The 17,595-nt window shown below is 44.5% G+C and overlaps 4 non-coding genes across 4 annotated transcripts; all 4 read right to left on the bottom strand.

Annotated features, from left to right (window-relative positions):
• Positions 1-890: 890 nt before the first annotated feature.
• Positions 891-963, bottom strand: trnak-uuu (transfer RNA lysine (anticodon UUU)). Its single transcript has one exon. It is a non-coding gene; the product is annotated as a tRNA-Lys (tRNA).
• Positions 964-5,558: 4,595 nt separating this feature from the next.
• Positions 5,559-5,631, bottom strand: trnak-uuu (transfer RNA lysine (anticodon UUU)). The gene has a single exon. It is a non-coding gene; the product is annotated as a tRNA-Lys (tRNA).
• A 7,344-nt stretch (positions 5,632-12,975) lies between these two features.
• trnak-uuu (transfer RNA lysine (anticodon UUU)) lies at positions 12,976-13,048 on the bottom strand. The gene has a single exon. It is a non-coding gene; the product is annotated as a tRNA-Lys (tRNA).
• A 1,771-nt stretch (positions 13,049-14,819) lies between these two features.
• Positions 14,820-14,892, bottom strand: trnak-uuu (transfer RNA lysine (anticodon UUU)). The gene has a single exon. It is a non-coding gene; the product is annotated as a tRNA-Lys (tRNA).
• Between the last annotated feature and the right edge of the window lie 2,703 nt (positions 14,893-17,595).

Here is a 17,595-nt window from a genome sequence, read left to right as displayed (position 1 = left end):
TGTTCCATCTCAGTCAACAAAGGTGGCGGTGCCTAATGTCAGTGGGGTCCTGTATAGCTCAGTGGATAGACCATCGGAAGCTTTTAATATAAGAGCGTAGGGTTCAAGTCTTTGCTCCTGCGATGCTTTCAAATCTGAATGATCGATTCTCTTGCAAATCATTCTATCCCCGTGTAATCACTCTCATCTCTTAAGATATTTTAAAGATTTGCGACATGCTGGTTCTATGTGAAAGGGAGCGTATTTTCCAATGCGATATTTTGAATTGCGTTTTTTTCGAAATAATCAATCACTATTTTCATCCAGCCCTAAGTGACAAGGCTATGCGAAGCTGATCTTCCCTGCTCTCCAAATAAAACTTGTTAATCTCCTTTAATTCCATCCATGACATTTAATTTTCAAATGTGATTTACTTCATGAAATTTACTAAATTTATTTTGAAACTTTGCAGGCAATTTGATGTTTTGAAGCGGCCGTTTACAATGGATTTGCTTCAAAGTGAAAATTCAGTGTTATTATCAGTGACAATATTTCAGTGACAACCGAGAGCTGGAGTAGGCCACTCGGCCCTTCAATTCTCGTCTGCCTTTCAAAAAGGTGATGGCCTATCTGAATACAACCTCCGGCCTACACACATACACTTTCACCCACCCCTTGTTAATCAAGAATCTATCAGCCTTAAAGATATTCAAAGTCTTTGCTTCCACTGCCTTCTGAGGAAGAGAGCGCCAAAGATAATTTCGAAATTACCATTCAATACAATTGAAAACACCGCCATCAGCAAATACTTTGCACGTCACATAGAATCAGCATATCGCAAATCTTGGAATTATCTTAAAGGCATGTGCAGGAATTTACGTGAGAATCGATAATTCGCAGTAAAAAGTTAGCGCCCGAATAGGGACTTGAACCCTAGACCCTCAGATTAAAAGTCTGATGCTCTACCGACTGAGCTATCCGGGCTCCAGTCTCTTAACTGCGCTGCGACCTTTACTGGCTGATGGTGAGCATTGCATCCTGCAGATTCTGCACTTTTTCTGCCGTCACCCGCTGTGTTCAGCCGATTTTTCTCACACCCGTTTCACACTCCCATCGCCAAATTCAAACACAATTGATCTTCACAAATACGAACCCGTCCGCTTCACGCCAAAGCCGGGCCCGCACCCATTAAACACTCAACAATTTTTTTTTTTGAAAGTTTGGGGTCTGCCTGATTGAAAGAAACAAAATGATAACATGCAGCCGTTCAATTGGCTTTGCCAATGAATGAACACTCTGTAAAATCCACACTTTACAGCAGCAACGGTGGGTAGAAAATAAATTAAAACACAAGACATTTCCCATTAATGGCTTCAATAAATCAATGCGATTTTTGTCTCCTAAATAATGGACATTTGTTCAACTGGCTGTTCAGTTTAGCCCAGGCCATCATCTCTTGTAAAGATCGTAGACATTTATCTGTTGCTTTTATCCTTAGACCCTTTCATGAAGTAGGTGCAACGCTTCAAATTCTCCATATCTCTGACATCATCCTTGTATCTCAGATCACCTGGGGGTTTTCACACACACCCTCACCCAAGTTCCTCCTGTATTTCCCGGGGCATCCTCGGATGCATCCCTCTCGGCTTATAAACTTGTATCACAGCCACTCTCTCAAACATCCCCCTTTATCAAAATTTGATCCAGCCAGTGTCTGAAACACCTCCAGATTCACTGCTGATTTGCAAGTACCTTCCTCATTTCTAAACTCAGGTGGGAAAGATTCATTAAATGCCTCAGCCATGACCTCTGCCTCCACCTTAAAAACAATGAAGGCTCGGCTTCCACCGGCTTTTCAGGAAGAGTTCCAAAGGCTCGTGACCCTGAGAGAAATAAATTCTCCACATCTTTGTCTTATAAAAGCGACCCCTAGTTCAAGATTATCCCACAAGAGGAGACAGCTCCTCCACATCCACCAAGTCATGGACCCTCGGGATCTTATATGTTTCAATCAAGGCACCCATTACACTTCTAAACTGCAGTAGATGCAAGCCTAACTATCCAAACATTCCTCATAAGAAAACACACCCATTCCAGGTACTAGTACAGTAAACATTCTCTCAACTGCTTGCAGCGTATTTACACATTAAATAAGGAGATCAATGCTGTACACAGTTTTCCAGATGTGGTGTCCCCAGTCCTGTACAACATGGTTTACAGGTAGGTCATACATTATTTGGGCTTCTCCACCTATCCTAAATTTCTTCACGGGATGTGGGAGTCGCTGGCTAGGCTAGCATTTATGCCCATCACTAACTGCCCTTGAGATGCTGGTGGCGAACTGCCTTCCTAAAGCGCAGAATTCCATGCACTCTAGGCACATCCACAGTGCTGTTAGAGAGCGAGTTCCAGGGCTTTGACCCAGCGACAGTGAAGGAACGGCGATGTATTTCCAAGTCAGAATGGTGAGTGGCTTGGAGTGTAACTTGCAGTTGCTGGCGTTCGCATGTGTCTGCTGCAACTGTCCCTCTAAGTGGTAGCGGTCGTGGAGTTGGAAGGTACTGACAATACAGCCTTGATGGCCCCTTCCATGAGTTTACAAATGATCGAGAGGAGAAGAATGGGGCACTCATTGGACGGTTTGGATTTGTCCTCCTTTTTTTGGACGGGACACACTTCGACAAACATCCACATTTTCGTGTCGATGCCAGTATTGTAGCTGCAATGGAACAACGTGGATTCGGGTGTTGCAAGTTCTGGGGCCGAATTCTCTTGTCCCATGTTGTCAGCGCCATTAATTTTGCACTATCCAGTGCCTTCAGCCTTATCATATCACGTGGATCCAATCGAATTGGCTGAAAACTGGCATCTGCGAAGCGGAAGAGCTCTGGAGTTCATCATCCACTCGGCACTTCTGGCTCAAGGTGGTTGCTAATTCCGCAGCCTTGTCTTTTCCACTAATGCGCACGGCTCTTGCATCATTGGGGATGAGGATATTTGTGGAGCCTTGCCCTCCATTGAGTTGTTTAATTGTCCAACGTATTCACGACTGAAAGTGACGGGGCTGCAGGCCTCAGATCTGATCTGCTGGTTGTGGGGTCACTTAGCTTGTCCATCACTTGCTCCTTATTCTGGCTGACACGCAAGTAGACCTGAGTTGTAGCTTTACAAGGTTGACACCTCATCTTTAGGTATTCCTGCCTGATTCAGCACGAGGCATATTCTCCTGCACTCTTCGTTTAACTCTGGTTGATCCTCTGCCTTTGTGGAATTCGTAAACTGGGGAATGTGCCGGACCCTGAGGATACAGATTGTGGGTGCAATCATTTCTGCTACTGATGATTGCCCACAGCGCCGAATGGTTCCCCACTCTTTGAGCTGCTAGGTATGGAAGCATTCCTCCACGAAATTTGAAATATGCTGGGCATGATCCAGCACAGGGATTGCTATTCATAAATAATAATTCGCGAGAAAATATTATGTTATGAAATAGGTTTGGTGGATTAATAATGTAATTCCTATAATTGAAATAGTGAACCAGGATATGCCCAGACAATTATAGACCAGTCAGGTTAAATTCACTGGTGCGAGAAATAATGGAATGCTTACTAAAGATAAAGATAGAAAAATATCTAAATATGAGGAATGAAATATTGGGTACAGAGCATGCTTCCCCACTTACCAACCTAAACATATCCAGAGCATAACAAGCAATGATTTTTCATCCCATTCCCGCACAGTACCTCAGGGTTCCCTGAGGGACGTCTCCATGACCCATTCCAATTTCTCATTCAGATGCTGACCATCAGTGGCATCATACATTCTTTCACATGTACGGTGCTCATCAGGTCCCCCTCAGCATCTCTCTCCGCCTCACAACCATTGACACTTAATCAAACTGCTTATCCATTACTGAATGAGATTAAATGTCCACCTTGTTTTGGCCTCTGCTGCAAGGTCCCCTATCCCAGCTTCTGACACCACCCTTCTTGCTGGGAAAACTGTGTGAGCTTGAACCAGGCTGCTTGAACCAGGCTGTTCACATACTTGATTTCGTATTTGGCCTTCAGGGAAGATTTGGTCTATGTATCTCTGTTACCACTAAAATCTCCTATGTCCACCTCTACCAATTTCCAATGCCAAACACCCCACCTGCTGCTACTCAACTGCTCCTGGAGCTCTGAGAAATGATATTATTTCATCAAGACTTGACTATCCCAATTCACTGCTCATCTACCATCCATTTTCTCACCTCTGTAAATTTGAAATCATCCAAAGCTCTATTGCCCATGTCCAACAAAATCACCCCCGGAGTCATCAAAACTTGCATTTGCTCACCATGAAAATCCATCATAACTCCCCATGTCTGTAATTTCCAAAAATTAACAACACCCCCAACTTTCATTAACCCTGACCTATTGATTTTAATTTTTCCAACACTGATGGCCGTGTTGTCACCCGCCTGGGGTCACAGTCTGGAATTCCCTCCCAGAAACCCTCCGCAATTCTTCACTTATTCTGAACGCTCGCTAAACCTATCCCTTTGTGAAGAATTTCACCATTATCCTCAAAGCTGCGTGAAAGACGAAAGAGAGGCTTGAAAGTTCAAAGCACCTTTCACCACATTAGGATATGACAAAGCTCTATGCAGGAAACTAAATTATTTTGAAGTGTTCTTACTGCAGTAATGTAGTAATCACAGCAGCCAATTTACAAACAACAAGTTCACACAAGCAGCAATGTGATCATGATCTGGCGATCTACTTCTCTTATGTTGATTAATCGATATATCCAGGACGCCAGACAATCCACCCCTGCTCCTCTTCAACATGGTGCCATGAGATCTTTTGCAGAATTTTCATCAGAAAATGTAACACCCACTCTTTGAGTGGTGTCAGTGGGGGGACAATCAGCTTGTCGATGAAAATAGGCTTTTCAGCAAAAAAATGATTTCACGGGAAGCAGGCATCGGTTAGTTGAACCTGCATTTAATTCCCATCGCTAATTCCCCTTGTGAAGGTGGTGCTGAGTTGTCTTCTTGAACCGCTGAAGTCCCTGTGGTGCACGTGTACCCACAGTGCTGTTAGGGTGGGAGATTCAGCATTGTGACGCAGCGGCAGTGAAGGAAGTGTGTCATAGTAAATAGTGAACATCCTCTGTGTGACTTGGAGGCGGCCTTGCAGGTGTTGATGGAGTTATCTCTTGCCACTTACAATTCAAAATTTGTCAATGAAAATAATTCACTTTTTACGCTTCAAAACAGAACCATTAGCGACCGTTTCAAACCGTCAAATTACCTGCAAAGTCTCTAAATATATTCGGCAAATATCATAAAATAGGTTATATTTGAAATCATTGAATGAGTTGGAACAGATTAATGAGCTCGACTAGGAAGGCAGTTGGGGCTGTGTGTAAATAAAAATTGATAATTTCGAAAATGCCATTGAAATTCACTGAAAACACCGACATCAGAGAAAAACTTCAATTTCAAATAGGATCAAATCATCGTAGATATATGACGTTTCTACAAGAGGTAGGCATTAATTGCTCATGATTTCTGGATTTAGGTCAACAAAAAGCACCCGAACAGGGACTTGAACCCTCGACCCTCAGATTAAAAGTCGGATGCTCTACCGACTGAGCTATCCGGGCTCTAACTGCGCACCACCCCCCCCCCCACCCCCCCCCCCCCACCCCCACCACCCACGATGTTTACTGCATGACAGCGAACATTGCATCCTTCAGATACTGTACTTTTTCTGTGGTCATCCAGTGTGTTCGGCGGATTCCCCCCACGTATCCACTCTCAATTCCATGGCTGATTTCGATCACAATGGCTCTTCAAAAATCCTCACCGGTCCAGTTCACTCCAAAGTTTGCCCAGCACCCACTAAACGCCCTTCCATTCATTTTGGCATTTTGGTGTGCTACCTCATTCAGATAAGAAAACTGATAATATTCATTTAGGTAATTGCAAACATATGCACAATATGCAAGGATCCGGCCGGACAGAAAACCCTCCTTAATGCATGGACAGGAAAGTGACTTTGCCGGACGAAACACAATCAAGAGTCCATTGAGCGCGGCTTGTCGATCAATTGGATGATTCACATGAGAATTGAGAAGTGAACAATAAAAGAAACCGAACAGGGTCTAATTAAACGTGGACGCTCAGTTTAAACAGATGATGCTTTCCCGAGTGCGCGGTCCTGGGTAGCAACCGGAAAATTAAATACGCATTTTCGCTGCCTGCCGTCCAATCAGCACGTCCAAGGGGTTGCAATAACAGTCGGATTGGACTTTTATCGCCCGACCTCGTGACGGGGGCAGGATGAGAAAACCGCACCACAGAGCGTTTCCCAGACATTCAGCAGCGGGCAAGCGTAGCCACGCCCCACTTTTGTTTGGCACGAGGCTGCCGTAGAGACGTCAGGCAAAGAGGAATTTGAGATCAAATTATCGCTCACTATCAACATCCTATGGGTTACCATTGAACAGAAACTGAACTGGACCAGCCATATAAATACTGTGGCTACCAGGGCAGGTCAGAGGCTAAGATTCCTGCGAAGAGAAGCTCACCTCCTGACTCCCCAAAGCCTGTCCACCATCTACGAATCAAAGCCCAGGAGTGTGGTGGAATGCTCTCCACCTGGCTGGATGAGTTCAGCTCCAACAACACTCAAGATGCTTAATAACAACCAGGGCATAGAAGCCAGCTATTTTGGCACCACATCCACCAACATTTGCTCCCACCACCACCGACGAACAATGGCAGCAGTGTGGACGATCTACAAGATGCACTGCAGTAATTCAGCGAGGCCTCTTCGATAGCACCTTCCAAACCCGCGACCACCGAGCTCCAGAAGTACAAGTACAACAGATGAATTGGAGCACCAACACGTAGAAGTTCCCCTCCAAGCTACTCTCCATAATGTCTTGGAAATATATCACCCTTCCATCACTTCGCTGGGTCAAAACCCTGGAACCTTCTTCCAGACACCACATGGATCGCAGCGGTTCAAGAAGGCAGCTCACCACAACTTCTCAAACGCAACCTGAGATGGCCAATGAATGCAGGCCCAGCCAGCAAAGTCCACATCCCGTGAAAAAAAACAAAATAATACATTAATATCTTTTACAGGCAAGTACTTAAAATGGAGGCAAAATTGAGAGTGGGATAGAAAGGATAATACCCCAAATAAAGAGAGACAGACAGCAGAGATATAACGTATATAGTTCTGGACACCTATGGTATTAACCAGCGAGAAAAAACAGGGATATGATCCGAGAGAATTAGCGGGGAGTCAGGGCGAGCCTGAGAGAGAACAGATGAATTGAAAGGTATTCTAGACAAGCACAGGAAGCAGAATGGGACAGGGCTATGGTGGGCATAATGAACCCTTATGGAATATTGCATTTTGAGAAAGTGATTTTTATTTAGAGCGTTGGTTGTGAGGAACACATAAAAGACTTGTAAAAGACTTGTAAGTCCTGTCCAGCTGCTTCACACAATCATCATCCTTGAATTTCACTGGCCAATTCTTTGGCCAGAAGACATCATTGGTTTTACTCGAATCCAGAAACTGAATTTCCTCAAGTGAATAGGTTGGTCAGCGACGTTAAGCTGATACAATAGAAGGGACAGTTGCAGTATGGAAGCTAAGGTTTCTGAATGGCAGGAAACAAACAGCAGTGGTGGGCTTTTGTTTTACATACTGGAGGAATGTAAATAGAATGGGGGTGTGGTGGGCGGACTTGGTCTCATGGTAACATTATTAAAACCCTTGCTCTTCTTTACGTGCAGTAACGACTTAGACGTGGATGTGCCAATCTCTAATACAAAATTTGAGGACGGAAAAAATAGGGCAAATATTGTGAGGACTGCGAGGGGGATAGAGCAAGATTGCAGGAGCTCATAAGTAAATCAGACATAAGTAATTCCGTAATACTATCAATGCATTACACGGCAAGATATCTCTGCTCATCCAATTCTGGTGTTGTGAGGATCTCTGATGCTAATCATTCCAACACTGAACTACAGCTATGACGTGCCTAGACCCATAGCTCTGGTATTCCCTCCCAAAACCTCTCCATACCTCATCAGCCCTCTTCAACACCCATCAAAAGGTAACTCTTTGCACAATGTTTTCACAAGCAGCCCTAATTGTCCATTAAAGAAGGACACTCGAGTTGGGAGCAGGACTAGGCCATGCGGCCCCTCGAGCTGCATCTGTCCCTTGATTAAACTATGGCTGTTCTGAATGTGACCTCAAGTAGGAAAGTCGTCCATTCGTCTCACGACGTCAAGGACTCCCAGAGGGCTTTACGGGCAATCAAGTTACTTCAGAGTTCACTTAACTATCGTAATATTGAAATCGCAGCAGCCAATTTGCACACAGTAAGCTCTCAGAAGAAACGACGTGATCATGGCCTGAGGATCCGCTGCTGATCAGTTGATAGAGGGAGAGACCCAGAGCATCAGGCACAAATCCTGAACTCATATTCAGAATTGTACCTTGGGATATTTTATGGATCTTTAATCAATGAAGACCACACCAAATATAGACATTAAGTTGGTTTCATTACATAAAACATAAGCTCACCAGTGGCCATAACACGTAACTTACACTTTACGGCAATGTCCGCTTTAAATTGCCCTTTCAAAACAACATGATTCCTAACATAATTTTAATCTGCATTCAGAAAATTTTCGAACATGAATTATCTTTGAAGATATGGTGTCCCGGGTGGAATTGAAACATTTCTTTTATTCAGACGTCAGGAAATTCAGCTTCAAATTCTCGTGAAACACGGGACTGAATGAAAATATGGATTGAAAATCCCGGAACCTCTGCTCAATATATTTCAAAGCACCGACTTCAGAAAAAAAATCTGTCTAAAAAACACCAACACGTGCCAAACCTTGCAACTTCCTACCATTAGAGTACTCCCTTGCTCAATTCCAAGCGTTAAGCAGTGACCGAACATGGAGTTGTATCCTAGGCTCCGAAATGAAGCATGTAATGCTCGAACGACTGAGCTTCCCGGGCCCGGTAGAACCTGACACAGCGACCTTCACCGGCAAAAATGGGACATACAGGGTCCACATTCTCTTTGCCTTTCAATCATCCACCCTCTTGAGTTTATTTCGCTCACACATCGATTCCCAGTGCCCCAACGGACTTGCTGCACAAACCCACTTTGAAAGCACTATCTGCTGCACCTTATTTCCTTGTTGAGGTCTTACTGGGGCTCCGTGAGTGGAAGTCAATGAGGAAATGTTAATTTAGGGCTAACCGCTGATTGAAGGTCAATGCAAACAATGCAAATCGAGCAGAAAGAGCTCAGTTTAGTTTAGTGTAGTAGAATGAAGTAAAAAGAGATGGCAGGAGGCTCGAGCGAAGCAAAAAAATAAAGTTGGTATGTACTGGCTGTGCAGTATGACCTCTTTCTGCGCCATATAACCCATGGCATTATGTCTGAATCAGGAGAATTACAATTACGTGATTCTGGAGAACTGTATGAAAATGCGAGTCAGAATTGTAATTTAAAAGCAATTCGGAAGCAGGGACTTTAATTTTAAATGCTCAGGTGAAAAACATCTGATGCATTCCCCGCGCGGCTATATATGCTTCTCAATTCTGTTTCACACACACATTCACTGCCTGATATCCTGCACATTCCGCAACTCATATCCCAACAGTGCAGCCTGTGCAGCGCATTTCTCTCACACAGCCGCACGTGCTGCCTCCCTGAGGCGTCACTTCAGACAAGGTCAACAGAAATCATTCCGCGACACCCCGGCCACACCCCGACCCCCATCACCCGCAGCGGCCAATGCCGACTGCCCCCACCCTGCCACTTGCAAGCTCTTTGATCATTTCTGTTACACTGGGTTCCGCTGAAAGAAAGTTAAAAAACAATGTTACTTGGGCCTAATTGCCGATTTCAGGTAAGTGAAAACATTTGAACATACATGCAAACGAGGAGCAGGAGTAGGCCACTCGGCCCCTCAGGTCTGCTCCACCAATGAATAAGGTAATGGCTTATCTGATTGTAACCTCCCACCTACCCCCGAGACACATTCACCCTCTTGTTAATCAAGAGCCTATCTGCCTCCGCCTTAAAATTATTGAAGGACTCTGCTTCCACCGCCTTCTGAGGAAGAACGTTCCAAAGACTCACGACTCTTTCAGAGAAAAAACTCCTCTAATTTCTGTCTTAAAAGAGCGGCCCCAATTACTACGTCCTCCCACAAGAGGAAACATCCTCTCCACGCCCACCCTGTCAAGACATCTCAGGGTTTTAAAAGTTTCAATCAAGTCACCAATGACTCTTCGAAATTCCAGCGGATACAGGCCTATCCTGTCCAACCTTTCCACATAAGGCATCCCGCCCATTCCATGTATTAGTCGAGCAAATCTTGTCTGAACTGAAACTAATGCATTTACATCTTTCCTTAAATAAGGTTATCATTAAAGTACTGTACACTCCAGATCTGGTCTTGCCAGTTTTGTATAACATGGTGCACAGATAGGCCATTCATTCATGGGACTTCCCCACTTATTCTTCATTCATGCCACGTGAATTTTATACTGTAGGCCAGCATTTATTGCCCATCACTAATTGCCCTTCAGGAGGCAGTGGTGAGCTGCCATCTTGAATCGCATCAGTCCATGCGCTGTAGACACACCCACAGTGCTGTTAGTGAGGGAGTACCAGGATTGTGACCGACTGACGTCAAGGAACGGCGATATATTTCCAAGCCAGGATGGTGAGTGCCTTGTAGTGGAATTTCCAGGTGCTGGTGTTCCCTTGTGTCACATGTCCTTATCCTTCTAGATGGTAGCGGCCGTGGGTTTCAAATGTACTGTCTAAGGAGCCTTAGTGAATTGCTGCCATGCATCTTGTAGATGGTACAGTCTGCTCCTACTGTGCAGGGTCGTGGAGAGTATACCATCGCAATCAAGAATTGTGCATTGTAGAAGGTGAGCAGATTTAGGGAAGTCAGGATGTGTCTTGCTCACCGCAGGATTCCAAGCCTCTGATCTACTCTTGTAGCCACAGTAATTATATCGCGAGTCCAGTTCCTTTTCTAGTCAATGGTAACCCACAGGATATTGGTAGCGGGGGATTCGGCAGTGGTAAAGCCACTGGATCTCAAGTAAAGTTGCTTCAATTTTCTCCTGGTGAAGAAGATCATTGCCTGGCACTTGTGTGGTGTGAATGTTACTTGCCACTTCTCAGCCCAAGCCTGGACATTGCCCAGGTCTTGCTGCATTTGTGCACGGACTGCTTAAGTTTTCGTAGAATCGGGGATAGTGTGAACATTGTGCAGTTGTCAGCGAACATCCTCACTTCTGACCCTTTGATGAAAGGAAGGTAACTGATGAAGCAGCTGAAGATTGTTGGGCCTAGGACACTACCTTGGGGAAGATCTGCAGTGATTCCCTGGAACTGAGATCAGTTCCCACCAACTACCACAACCATCTTCCTTTGTGCTGGGTATAGCTCCAACCGTTGTAGAGTTTCCCCCTGATTCCCATTGACTCCAGTTTTGCTAAGGATCATTGATGCTACCCTCGGTGAAAATGATGCCTTGATGTCAATGGCAGTCATTCGCACCTCACATGTGGAGTTTAGCTCTTCATCCATGTTTGAGTTAAGGCTGTAATGAGGCCTGTAAAGAAATGAGTGAACCTGGGGTAACCCATACACGGCGTCAGTAAGCAGGTTGTTAAGAAGCAAGTGTAGCTTGATAGCACTTTTGATCACACCTTGCATCATTCACCACCAACACCCCTAACACTCATTTAACTCTGATCTCTAGAGCACACCTGATTTTAATCTTCCCAACTCTGATGGCATTGCCATCACACACCTCGGCCCAAAGCTCTGGAATTCCCTCCCAAAATCAACCCCCATCCCATCACTTCTTCTGAACGTACATTAAATCTATCATTTTGTGCAAGATTTTCAAAATCCTCTCTAATGCTGTGTGAAAGAAGCAGGAATGTTTTGAATTTTATCGCACCTTTAACGACATTGGGATATTCCAAACATCTATTCAGGTAATTAAATTATTTTGACGTGTTCTTACAATAGCAATATAGTAATCACAGCAGTCAATCTACAAACCACTAGCTCACATAAGCAGTCATGTGATCATGATCTGGGAACCTATCGTTCTTCTGTTGATTAATCGAGAACCCCAGGAAACCAGGCATTCTTCCCCTGCTCCTCTTTGACATGGTGCCTTGGGATCTTTTGCAGAATTTTCATCAAAAATTGCAACACCCAGTTGCATAAAATTCAAGTGTTGTAATTGGGTGGAAAATCAGCTTGTCGATGAAAATACGTCTTTTTTGAAATAAAGAGGGTTTCACAGGACTTTGGCATCCGCTAGATGGCCCCCATGTATTGCCCATCACTAATTGTCCTTGAGAAGATGGTGGGGAGTTGTCTTCCAGAACAGCTGCAGCACCTGTGGAGTTGGTGAACACATTAGTGTGTGTGGCTTCTGCGGGGAAGTGGTGATGGAGGTTTTGAGGGTTTTGCACCTGTTGGTGGAGTTGTTTCTTACCACTGACAATCCAAATGTGTCAATAAATATAACAATCTATTTACAATTCAAAGCAAAATCATTAGCTACTGTTTCACAACATCATATTGCCTGCAAATTCTCAAGATAAATTCAGAAAATATCATTAAATCGATTATATTTGAAATCTAACTGTCATGGAATAAATTGGAACAGATTAATGAGCGTTATTTGGGCGGCAAGGAAGAACACCTTTAATTCGTCGTGTGAGCTGGGGCTGGGTGAAAATAGAAATTGGTCATTTTGAAAAAAAGCCGTTCAATACAACTGAAAACGCAGACATCAGAAAATCCATTCCATTTCAAATAAGAATCAGCGAACCTGAAAGGGATGCGTTGCAATTGCTCACAATTTCTGGGATTCAAATAAGAAACAATACTTCCACTTGAACCCAGCACCCGAACAGGGAATTGAATCCTGGATTCTCAGATTAAAAGTCTAATGCTCTACCGACTGAGCTACCCGAGCGCCGGGTACATCGGAACACAGCGACCTATACTGGCTCAAAGCGAGCATTGCATCCTTCAGATTGTGTACAAATTTTACAAACATCTTCAAAAACCGGTCCACATCAATCCAAAGTTCGGCACGCGCCACAAAACGCTCTTCCACTACTTTTTGTAAATATTGGGGGCTGCCTGATCGAAAAAAAAAAATGATGATGTTCATCTAACAGGTATATTTAGGTAAATGCAAACATGTGCACAATATGCACGGAGACGTCCGGATAGAAAACACCCTGCCAGATGAAACACAATCACAAAGTCCATTCAAACATGTCTTGTTGATGTGTCACTGAATTGGATGATTCACGTGAGAACTGAGAATTTAACCAAAAAAAAGCGTCCAAAAAGGAAATTAGACGCTGGACCCTCAGCTTAAACGGTTGATGCTCTGCCGAGTGCGCTCCCCGGGGTAGCAACCGGAATGTTATATTTTAATGTTCACTGTTTGCCATCCAGCCAGAACTCCGGAGGAACTGCAATCACAGTCGGATTGAACATTCCTCGCTCGACCACCGACGGGGGCAGGGTGAGCAATCCGCACTGCATCGGGGTACCCCGTACCCTCAGCAGCGGGCAAGTGAATCCTCCGCCCCCGCTTCCACTTCCGCCTCCAACCCCACCCCCTCCTGTTTTTTTTACGGCACGAGCTGTGGGAAGTGCAAAGGTGAGGCCGTCTGGAGAGAAATTGTGAAGCAAGTCTGCGGAGTTGAGGAGTTGGGGGTGGGCGGAGTTTAGTGAGTTTGGACGTCAGGCAAAAATATGCTGAACAGACCTGGGAAACTGCAGGAGGAAATACACAATTTGGACGATGGAATGTTCGTTCTCATGCAACAAAGGTGGCTGTGCCTAAGGTCAGTGGGGTCCTGGGTAGCTCAGTGGATAGACCATCGGAAGCTTTTAATATAAGAGCATAGCTTTCAAGTCTTTGCTCCTGCGATGCTTTCAAATCTGAATGATCGATTCTCTTGCAAATCATTCTATCCCCGTGTAATCATTCCCATCTCTTAAGATATTTTAAAGATTTGCGACATGCTGGTTCTATGCGAAAGGGAGCGTATTTTCTAATGCGATATTTTGAGATATTTTGAATTGCGTTTTTTTCGAAATAATCAATCACTATTTTCATCCAGCCCAAAGTGACAAGGCTATGCGAAGCTGATCTTCCCTGCTCTCCAAATAAAACTTGTTAATCTCCTTTAATTCCGTCCCTGACATTTAATTTTCAAATGTGATTTACTTCATGAAATTTACTAACTTTATTTTGAAACTTTGCAGGCAACTTGATGTTTTGAAGCGGCCGTTTATAATGGCTTTGCTTTCAAGTGTAAATTCAGTGTTATTTTCAGTGACAATATTTCAGTGACAACCAGGAGCTTGAGTAGGCCACTCGGCCCTTCAATTCTCGTCTGCCTTTCAAAAAGGTGATGGCCGATCTGAATACAACCTCCGGCCTACACACATACACTTTCACCCACCCCTTGTTAATCAAGAATCTATCAGCCTTAAAGATATTCAAAGTCTTTGCTTCCACTGCCTTCTGAGGAAGAGAGCGCCAAAGATAATTTCGAAATTACCATTCAATACAATTGAAAACACAGCCATCAGAAAATACTTTGCACGTCACATATAATCAGCATAACGCAAATCTTGGAATTATCTTAAAGGCATATGCAGTAAATGCTCATGGTTTCTGGAATTTACGTGAGAATCGATAATTCGCGGTAAAAATTCAACGCCCGAATAGGGACTTGAACCCTAGACCCTCAGATTAAAAGTCTGATGCTCTACCGACTGAGCTATCCGGGCTCCAGTCACTTGACCGCACTGCGACCTTTACTGGCTAATGGCGAACATTGCATCCTGCAGATTCTGCACTTTTTCTGCCGTCACCCACTGTGTTCAGCCGATTTTTCTCACACAACCATTTCTCACCACCATCGCCAAATTCAAACACAATTGATCTTCACAAATACGAACCCGTCCGCTTCACGCCAAAGCCGGGCCCGCACCCATTAAACACTCAACAATTTTTTTTTTTGAAAGTTTGGGGTCTGCCTGATTGAAAGAAACAAAATGATAACATGCAGCCGTTCAATTGGCTTTGCCAATGATTGAACACTCTGCAAAATCCACACTTTACAGCAGCACCGGTGGGTAGAAAATAAATTAAAACACAAGACATTTCCCATTAAAGGTTTCAATAAATCAATGCGCTTTTTGTTGCCTAAATAATGGACATTTGTTCAAATGGCTTTCATTTTAGCCCAGGCCATCATCTCTTCTAAAGAACGGACCGATTACCAAGATTCAGCAGAGTGACATGTTTACCTCTTGCTTTTATCCTTAGACCCTTTCATGAAGTAGGTGCAACGCTTCAAGTTCTCCATATCTCTGACATCATCCTTGTATCTCAGATCACCTGGGGGATTTTCACACACACCCTCACCCAAGTTCCTCCTGTATTTCCCGGGGCATCCTCGGATGCATCCCTCTCGGCTTATAAACTTGTATCACAGCCACTCTCTCAAACATCCCCCTTTATCAAAATTTGATCCAGCCAGTGTCTGAAACACCTCCAGTTCACTTCTGATTTGCCAGTACCTTACTCCTTTCTAAACTCAGGTGGGAAAGATTCATTAAATGCCTCAGCCATGACCTCTGCCTCCACTTTAAAAATAATGAAGGCTCGGCTTCCACCGGCTTTTCAGGAAGAGTTCCAAAGGCTCGTGACCCTCTGAGAGAAAAAAATTCTCCACGTCTGTGTCTTAAAAGAGAGACCCCTTGTTAAAGATTCTCCCACAAGAGGAGACAGCTCCTCCACATCCACCAAGTCATGGACCCTCGGGATCTTATATGTTTCAATCAAGGCACCCATTACCTTTCTAAACTCCAGTAGATGCAAGCCTAACTGTCCAAACATTCGTCATAAGAAAACACACCCATTCCAGGTACTAGTCCAGTAAACATTCTCTCAACTGCTTGCAGCGTATTTAAACATTAAATAAGGAGATCAATGCTGTACACAGTTTTCCAGATGTGGTGTCCCCAGTCCTGTACAGCATGGTTTACAGGTAGGTCATACATTATTTGGGCTTCTCCATCTATCTTTTAATTTATTCATGGGATGTGGGATTCGCTGGCTAGGCTAGCATTTATGCCCATCACTAACTGCCCTTGAGATATTGGTGGCGAACTGCCTTCCTGAACCGCAGAATTCCATGCACTGTAGGCACACCCACAGTGCTGTTAGAGAGGGAGTTCCATGGCTTTGACCCAGCGACAGTGTAGGAACGGCGATGTATATCCAAGTCAGAATGGTGAGTGGCTTGGAGTGTAACTTGCAGTTGCTGGCGTTCGCATGTGTCTGCTGCACCTGTCCCTCTAAGTGGTAGCGGTCGTGGAGTTGGAAGGGACGGACAATGGAGCCTTGATGAGTTCCTGCCGCCATCATGTAGATGGTACATACTGCTGCTACTCTACGTCGGTCGTGGAGGGAGTGAATGTTTATGGATGGGGTGCCAATCAAGCGGGTTGATGTGGCTTGTGTGATGTCAAGCTACTTGAGTGTTGTGGGAGCTGCACTCAGCCAGGGAAGTGGAGGAAATTCCATTGAACTCATGACTTGTGCCTTGTTGATGTTGGGCAATATTTGGAAGTCAGGAGGTGATTTGCACGCCGCACGATTCCTAGCCTTTGACCTACTTTTCTAGCCACAGTGTTTATATGGTTAGTCCTGTTCAGTATCTGATCAATATAACCGCCTGGTTTTTGATAATGGGGGATTCAGCGATGGCTTTGCCACTGAATGTCAAGGAAGGTTGCTTAGATTCTCCCCTGTTCGAAATGGTCATTGCCTGGCACTTGTGTGGTGAGCATGTATTGCCAATTATCAGCCCAAGCCTGGATATTATCTGGGACTTGCTATATTGTACTTGCACTGCTTCAGTGCCTGAGGCATCCTTTCAGCGAATGGTGCTGAAAATTGTGCAATCATCAGCCAATATCCCCACTTCTGACACTATGATTGAATGAAGGTGATTGATAAAGCAACTGAAGATGTTTTAGCCGAGGACATTACCCAGACGACGTCCTGCAGTGATTCCCTGCAACTGAATAGATTTCCAACCAGCTACCACAACCATCTTCCTTTGTGCTGGAAATGAATCCAAACAATGGCGGGTTTCCCCCACATTCCCATTGACTCCAGTTTTGTTCGGAAACCATGATGCCACACAATCGGTCAAATGCTGACTTGATGTCAATTCCAGTCACTCTCACTTCACATTTGGAGTTTAGTTCTTTTTCCATGTTTGAATTAAGGCTGTAATGAGGTCTGAACCTGACTGACCCTGGCGGAACACACACTGGGCGCTAGTGAGCACGTTATTACTAAGCAAATGTCGCTTGACAGCACCGTTGATGGCCCCTTCCATCACTTTACAAATGATCGAGAGGAGAAGAATGGGGCACTCATTGGTCGGTTTGGATTTGTCCTGCTTTTTGTGGACT

This window comes from Cetorhinus maximus, chromosome 35 (genome assembly GCF_964194155.1).
Source record: "Cetorhinus maximus chromosome 35, sCetMax3.hap1.1, whole genome shotgun sequence".
In the NCBI taxonomy this organism is placed as follows: domain Eukaryota; kingdom Metazoa; phylum Chordata; class Chondrichthyes; order Lamniformes; family Cetorhinidae; genus Cetorhinus; species Cetorhinus maximus.
Note: the sequence above shows the minus strand (reverse complement) of the source record. Positions and strands in the feature narration are given on the sequence as shown.